This window comes from Rhinolophus sinicus, linkage group LG03 (genome assembly GCF_036562045.2).
Source record: "Rhinolophus sinicus isolate RSC01 linkage group LG03, ASM3656204v1, whole genome shotgun sequence".
NCBI classification, from domain to species: Eukaryota; Metazoa; Chordata; class Mammalia; order Chiroptera; family Rhinolophidae; genus Rhinolophus; species Rhinolophus sinicus.
The window spans coordinates 96,947,763-96,956,708 of NC_133753.1; positions in this window are offsets into that span (position 1 = coordinate 96,947,763).

The window sequence follows — 8,946 nt, forward strand, 5'->3', positions numbered from 1 at the left end:
AGCCAGCCCTACTCACATAGGCAAAGGGGCCTCTATCCTTCACCTGGAGTTTCCAGCTACCAAAGGAGGAAGTTCATCTGCGGGCTGGGGGAAGCGGTGGGAGGCAGTAATTGAAGGAAAGTAATATTTTTCATAATTTTTAATAGCATGTCATGTTGAGAAATGATACTTAAAACTACGATTACCCTCTAAGCAGAGTGGATGATGTTCACCTAATGATGTTCTTTGACTCAACTAGGAACTTGATAGGCCTAGAGCTGAGCTCAGACAGGGTTAGAGGGATCTGTTGCTGCAACAGAGAGAAGAATTTGTAACTTCCTGAAGTAATTTGGGGGTGGGAACGTAGCTCTGGCAGCAGGTACAATCAACAAGAAGGTCGAGGGTATGGGGCTAAGTGGGAAGGCAGCCCCCAGTGGGAAATGGCCTGCCCTTGAGGTGCCCTGAAGGGCTTTTTAAATGAGGTATTTGAATGCTGTTTGCTCTTTGCACTTGTCTGATGTGACCCCCTCCGACCCCCCACATCTCATATAGCACCTGCCATGTGCAAAGACTTGCATGAGTGGCTAGCGTCTCCCCAGGAAAGAAGGGTGCGTCTGGACCAGCATGTTGATGGACAGACCACGAGTCTGGCGAGGTGAGGGTGACCATGAATGAAACTGGTTCACTCAGCCAGAAGTGACCGAAAGAATCCAAACCTGAGCAGCCACAGAAATCCCGGGGGCAGAGGGGAGGGGAATGAGACCTTTCACAGGTCAAGAAATGTGAATTCCAATCAAATTCGGATGCTTAAGACCTTACCCAGATTTTAAGAGGCAGACTTACCTCAGCGGGTGTCTGGGTTGCAATCAGTTTGCATATGCACACCCTCCAACTCAGCGTCCTGGAGTAAAGCTTCGTCACCCTGTCCGAGGTGTGTATGCTGGATGCCTGCCCTTCATTAATGGGTCTATCTTCTCTGCACCTGGTCTCCCAAAAGAGCAACCGAGGAGCCATTCCAAACTCTTCCTTCAACACCACAGCACGGGGCACAGTAAATCCTACAGCTCTATCTCTCAAATGTCCCCCAAAGTGGCTCCTCTTTGTCGTATGTTGGGCCAGCTCCTCACGGACCCCACCAGCTCAGCCTCACACAACAATGGAGAGGACTTTTGGAACTCCAGTCTGAGCTCTCTCCTGCTTAGCATCGTGGCATAGCTGCCCCATCACCTGCCCTGCAGAATGGAGTCCCAGCCGTCTGCCTCTTTGATTTTATTTGCCACTTAGTCTGCCCTTTTGCCCGAATTTGGCCCTAGCAATAGAGAGCAATGTGCCTGGGTGTGGTATCTGACCGCTGCACTATTCCCTTTGCCTCCATCTTCTCCCACCTCCTACTCCACCTACGGGTTGTCTGCCTGCTAAATTTCTACTCGTCTTTGAAGACCCCGTCTAACCATCCAGTTCCCTGGTTGTTCGTGTTCATATCTCTGTCTCTTCCAATACATGCGAACTCCTGAGGGAAAACAATCCTGCTTGGTTTTGAATTCCCCATCCCACTGCGTAGCACACAGTAGGTGTTCACTAATGAACTTGCCTGCTGAGGAAGACGGATTTGAAGTCACCATGGCCCAGTGCTGGGGGAATTTGACAAAGTCCGAATTCTTCCTAGGAGCAAAAACTTAGACAGGTTTTGCAGAGGAGGTGAGGCTGAGCTGCATCTAGGAATTAATACAAGGCTATCTATCTGGAGGCAGGGGGGCCACTGCAGAACTGGGAAGCTGCCTGCGTCACATGACCATCTACATGTCACCGTGAAGAGAACCATCCTGCGTGGCACTGAGCCTGGGGCCCCTAAGACTGCTCTGCCTCCTGTCACTGGCTTAAGCACTGGGGCCCCAGCAGGCCGCTGCAGAGAAACTGAGGAGGCACGGAGCTGGCAAGTGTGATTCTGGGCCGTCAAGCTGGATTCGGTTGTCCGGGTGCCGCACATGGGAGTCAGGCCTAGAGAGGTAAGAACAAGGTGGGTTCCTTTCATAAACTTAAAACCCAGGTCTCACAGAGAATTCTGGGCAGCTTTCTGAAAGAGGCAGGAAGAGCTGGGATCCATTCTTGAAGGCAAAATGATGGATCAGCCTCCCATAGACAGTGTTGCCTAGGAAATGGCGGAAAACCACCTGATAAATGTTCTAGACGAACACACAGAAGGGAAACTGGCTGGAACTGAAAGCAAAGAGATCTTGGTGTGGGCAGGTGACGTGAGAGAAGGAATATTTGGGGACAGTCAGAAAAGGAGCTGGGAATCATTCGTAGTTTCACAAATATTCCTGAGGGCCTACTGTGTGCCAGGCACTGGGGATGCCCAATGAGTAAGACCGCCTCCGTTGGTGTGTTCAGTCTAGAAGAGGATAGACCCTTGACAGACAGAAATGCCCATCCAGCATGAAAAGTGCTGAGACCTGACAGTGACCTGGCAAAGTCAGGAAGGAGCTTCCAACGCTGACTGCAGAGTCCGGGGTCACAGAGTGAGTGACACTGAGAATGGTGGGCATTCACCCGAGAAAGGAAATGGGTTTCCTCCAGCATCGCTTGCACTAGATCTGAAAAGCAGGGAAATTTCAGATCTGGCTAAATTACAACAGAAATACTTTTAAATGATTTGATCAAAAGAAAGCAAGGGAATTCCCTGACAGAGGACCAGAAAACTGAATCCAAGTGGTAAACAAAAAGGGAAGCTGGCACTTCCCTGGTTGGAAATCCTACTACGGGAAACCTGGAAGGTGGGTGAGGAGACCGCCCCCGGATGCAGGGAGCCATGCCCAACATTGTACACAGCCAGAACGCGGAAGGGAAACTCTCATGGGAGCATGCCCAGGAGAAGCCAACCTGTCCGGAAAGAAACCGAAGGGAAGCCTGACGGGCACTGCTGTGCTTTAAAAACAGTGAAAATCCCCATCTCCCTTGAGAATTTGTTGAAGCTTATTGTGTCTGTATTCATAAGGGATACTAGTCTGTAATTTTCTTTTTTTTTTTTAATCTAGTTTTGGTATTGGTGCAGTATTGGCCTCATACAGTAAGGAAAGTGTTTCTTCCTCGTCTATCTTTTAGAAGAGCTTGTGAAAGATTGGTGTTATTGTTCCTTGAACATTTGGTGGAATTCACCAGTGAGACTATCTGGTCCTGGGCTTTTCTTTATGGAAGTTTTATTACTAATTTAGCCTCTCTGCTTGTTGTAGGTCTACTCAGATTCTCTGTTTCTTCTTGAATCAGTTTTGGCAATTTGTGCTTTTCTAAGAATTTGTCCATTTTATCTATGTTATCTAATTTGTTGGCATATTGTTGTTCATAATATTCCCTTATATTCCTTTCTATTTTTTAAAGATTGGAAGTAATATCCCCTTTTTATTCCCGATCTTAGTATGTTGAGTCTCCTCTCTCTCTCTCTCTCTCTTTCTCTCTCTCTCTCTACCCCCTTTGCTTTTTAGCAGTCTAGTTTTGTTTTATTTGTTTGTTTTCAGTGCAAGTAGAAAGTTTATTTTCTATGATATAGAATTAACAGTTAATTTGATTCCCCAAATGGGGAAAAATTGGAACATTTGCATATGACAACTTTCCATGAAACACTCATATCATTGTTAAAGTTATTGACTGTCTAAAGAAACTGCAATTTCAAGTTTGTTCACAGAAATCAAAAAAATTGTAACTTGGGAAGCTTCAAAATGGTAATTCTATCCCATAATTATAATTACCGGGGGGGGAAATACTCTCTTGGCTAAGAGTTTCGACATCACTGTAATACTGTGTGCATCCACTTCATACATAAGTGTGCATTGGGGAAGGAGGGTGCATACATTCCCATTACATCACTTTTGGAAATGAGCTCAATTGCCTTATAGTCTGTTTCCAACACGGTCAATTGTCAAATTGTCAAAATTTTTCGATTTTGTTGATCTTTTCAAAGAACAACTTTTGGTTTTGCTGATTATCTGAATTGTTTCTCTTTCATTTACCTCTGCTTTAATCTTTATTATTTCTTTCTTTCTGCTAGCTGTGTTTACTTGCTCTTCTTTTCTCAGTTTCTTAAGGTGAATGTTTACTTTACTGATTTCAGATCTTTTTAAAATATAGGAACATATTGTTATAAATTTCCCTCTGAGCACTGCATTTGAAGCACCCATAAATTCTGGTGTGTTGTGTTTTTGTTTCCATTCATCTCTCTTTACTTTCTAATATTTCTTGTGATTCTCCATTGACCCATTTGTTCTTTAGAAGTGTGTTGTTTAATTTCCATACATTTGTGAATTTTCCAAATTTCTTACTGTTATTGATTTCTAATTTTATTATATGGTGGTCAGAGAACATATTTTGTATAATTTCAATCCTTTTAAGTTTACTGAGACTTGTTTTGTGGCCTAACACATAGTCTATCCTGGAGAATGTTCCATGTGGACTTGAAAAGAATATGTATTTTGCTGTTCTTATGTTGAGTGTTCTTGATGTGTGTTAGATCTAGTTAATGTTGTTCAAATTTTATATTTCCTTGCTGATTCTCAATCCAGTTGTTCTGTCCATTATTAAAATGAAATAGTGAAGTCTATAACTATTATTGTTGAATTGTCTATTTCTCCTTTCCATTATATCAGGTTTGCTTCAAAAATTTGGGGGCTCTGTTGTTAGGTGTATATAAGTTTATAATTGTTAAATCTTCTTGGTAGATTAACCATTTATCATTTTAAAATACTCTTTTGTCTTCAAGTAACAATTTTGTCTTAAAGTCTACTTTGTCTGATATTTTCAGCTTTCTTTTGGCTAATATTTGTATGATGTATCCTTTGACATCCTTTCTACTTATTTGTGTCTTTGAATATGAAGTACGTCTCTCATACACAGGATATAGTTGGATTTTATATATACTATATATAAGATATATTTACTATATTAAAGAATATATCAACAAATAGTGCTATATTATTTTATAAATTAATATATTAATAAATAATATTAATGTATTTATAGTATATTTAATTATATATTCTATATTTATGTATTAAAACTTTATAGTTTTGATATATACTTTAAATTACATTATTTATTTATATTTTATATTTATTTTATTTATATAGTTTTTAAAATTCATCCTGCCAACTTCTGCCTTTTAATTTGATGGTTTAATCTAGTTACATTTTATGTAATTTCTGATAAGGTAGGATTTACATCTGGCACTTTGGTATTTGTTTTCTATATGTTTTCCTTTTTTGTTGTTCTTCTATTACTGTTACTACCTTCTTTTGTGTTAACTAAATATTTTCTATTGTACCACTTTAATTCCCTTGTCAAAAGGCACGAATCATAAGAGAAAAATTTGATAAGTTGGACATCATCAAAATCAAAAGTGTTTATCTTTTGAAACACCTTGTTAAGAAAATGAAAAGGCAAGTCATAAACTGGCAGGAAATATTTGCAACACATGTCTTATAAAGAACTCGTATCCTGAATATAGTACTTGTAATTTAATAATAAGAAAACAAATTACTCAATAAAAACAAATGGGTAAAGATTTGAACAGTCACCTCAGCAAAGAAACACCCGAAAATATGCTCAGCATCTTTAGTTAATATGGAAATGCAAATTAAACCAGAGTTAACATTATACACCCTCTTGAAGGGTAAACACAAGACAGACACTATCTAGAGTTACAAGTATGTGCAGTGACTGGAACGCTCAGACGATGCTGGTGGGGATGCAAAACAATATTCCAGCCTTGGAAAATTATCTGGCCATTTCTTATAAAGTTAAGCATGTACTTATCAGATGACCCAACAGGGTCCCTCCTGGAGAGGACTCAGGTAAGTGGAAACCCACGCCCACGTGACAACTTGAACACGAATGTTCATAGGAGCTTTATTCTTAACAGCAAAGCTGGAAACAGCCCAACTGTTCATCAGTGGGTGGACCAATCAGCAAACTGTGGCATATCCATACAAGGATACACAGAACGACACAGACAGATCTTAAAAGCTTTAGACTAAATGAAAGAAATCAGACATAAGAGATCACATTCTGTATGATTCTATTTACACAAAATTCTAGAAACGGCAAAATGTCAGTGACGAAAAGCAGATTGCCAGGAGTCAGGGGCAGGAGGAGGGGATTGACTTCAGAGGGACATGAGAGTATTTGGAGGCGCGATGAAAATATTCTATTGCTTAATTGCAGAGGTGGTTACAGGGCTGTGTACCTTTGTCAAAATTCATTGAACTGTACACTGAAAGTAGGTGCATTTTGTTATATTGGAAATAAATCTAACAAAATGTACAAACCTCCATGAAGAAAACCATAAAGCTATGCAAAAGAGTTGGCAGAGATGGTTAATGCCCAGCAAATACTCCACGTTCTCTCCGACACATCGACACATTGCAGCCTCCTTTGCAGTTACATTGTGGCCCAGTGACAATACAGTACATGAGAGGAAGTGAAATGTGTCACCACTAGAGAGAAGTCGTTCATAATTATCATGTCTCCCAGGCTCCTCTCCCTCAGTGATCTTGGAGACCAGGGGTCCAAGCTGATATCAGTACGGAGAGTGGCTGCCTGGCCTGCAGGGGCTTTACCTGAGCTGGAATCAAGCTTCACTGCATTAAGCCATTGAAAATGTGGGCTTTTTCTGTTGGGCAGCTAGTGCTAATTACCCTGGCTAATACAAAAGACATTAAAGAAGACCCAGATGGGAGAGAGTTATACCCTTTTCATCCATAGGAATACAAATTTTAATAATAATGTTTGTGTCATTTCAAGTCAAAAGTCCATCGAATTCTTCATGCATCTTAGCAAGCTGACTGTACAGTGTATATGGTAACACAAAGGCTCTGGAATAGCCAAGACTTTCCTTGAGAAGAAGTGGGCGGGAGGACTTGCTCTGCTACATAGCAACGTACTTTATAAAGCTATAGAAACTCAGTGTGCTGTGTGAGCAAGGATAGACAAGCTAATAGACTGAACAGAGACCCTCAACAAAGACCCAGAGATGACATATAAGTGGTGCTGTAAATTAGCAGGTTAGCCATATGCAGCTGAACTATACCAACACCAAACCCAAAGTCAAGGTCAGGTCAAGGACTTAAATACGAAAAACACTTCACATTTTTAGAAATTAATATAGAAGAATATCTTTAGAACATCAGAGTAAGATAGGTTTATTAAACCAGCAAAAAAGGCACTAAAGAAGTACTAGACATTTTAAGTATTGCTAAACTTGACCTCATTAAAATGTAAAACTTCTGTTCAGCAAGAAACACGAAAATAAAAGTGCAAATACAAGCCATAAACGGGAAGAAGACATTTGCAACACGTGTGTGTGTGTGTGTGTGTGTGTGTGTGTGTGTAAAACTGCTGTGAATCAATAAAAAGACAAGAGGAAATCAGGTAAATTACATGAAAAAAATTTCTCTAAAGAGGAAGCATAAATGACGAATACACAAGAAAATATTCAACCTTACTAGTAATTAAGGATTTGCACATTAAAACACAATTAGATATCACTCAACTGGGGAAAATAATAAAACCTGGTGATTCCAATTATTAGCAGAATGAGGACCACGAGTGACTCTCATCCCGCTGGTTGGAGTGTACACTGTAGGACTGCTTAAAACAGCTTGGCACTATCTTGTAAAGTGAAGATGAATTCATCCTATGACAGTTATTCCACTCCTAGATGCAGCATCTAGAAATCCTTTTACACATCTTTCTCAGGAGCCACAAACAAGAGCATTGTAGTAACAGCGAGAACTGAAACTGACCAAAGCATTATCTATCTCCAGGCTACACATGTGGACGGTGGCATCGTCCTACACTGGAATGCTATGCAGCTGTGGAAGTGAGACCGCCATGCTCCACGCATCGACAGGGTCTCAGAATTGCAATATTAAACAAAAGAATAGCAGATTACTAAAGGAAATGTACAGCATTATACTACTTACAGAAAGTTCACACTTGTACAAATATATGCAGCAGTGGATAAAAGTTTAGGGGTATGGCCACCTCAGGTGCAGGCCATGAAAAGGTGCCTTATTTGTAAAGAAATTTAAACAATAACAAAATGGACTGAAACTCAGTCTGCTTTCTAGTATCACCATGCATCAGCAATTCCGGACAATATTACTGATAAAACCCTCCTCCCCACAAAGCTAACTACTCCCAGCCCCACACTCCCACCTTCCTGCACCGCCGAACACACTAACGTGTGTAGCGACATTTCGGTTGTAAACTATCAGAAGTAAGGCGATGATAGAATTAAAGTTCAGATGAGCAGTTTTCCTTGGAGAGAGGGAAGGGGTACAGTTGGGGACTGGCACAAATGCCTTCAAAGGTATTCCTTATGTTCTATTTTTTAAACTGAGTGATTTTTTAAATCATATTTTTAATACCTGATTTATGTACAGACGGTCTGCAAGTTTGACTTAGGATTTTTGAACTTAACGATGGTGCGAAAGTGGTATGTATTCAGTAGAAACCGTATTTTGAGTTCTGCGTTTTCATCTTTTCCCTGGCTACGATTTGCGGTATGTTGCTATGCCTGCACCGTCAGCTAATGTAAGTGTTCGGAGCCCTTTAGGAAGGCGAGGCTAAGCTGTGCTATTTGTTGGTGCGTTAGGTGGATTAAATGCATTTTCCACTCAAGGTATATTCACACTTACGATGTGTTTATTGGGATATAACCCCATCATAAGTTAAGAAGAATTATGTATTTATTTATGTCTATATTAGGGTTTATTTATATTTTCTTCCGTACGTATGAAATATTCTACCCTCAAAAGGAAGAAAACTGAAGTAGCAAAATCAGCAAGGGGATGGCTGGTGTTGCCCCAAGCCCAGGGGAGGAGGGAGGCCCTACGCACGTGCCTGGGTGGATCCAGCAGGGGTGGGGGCTGGAAGGACATGCTCTGTGGTGCTGTGGAAGATGCAAACTCCACAAAG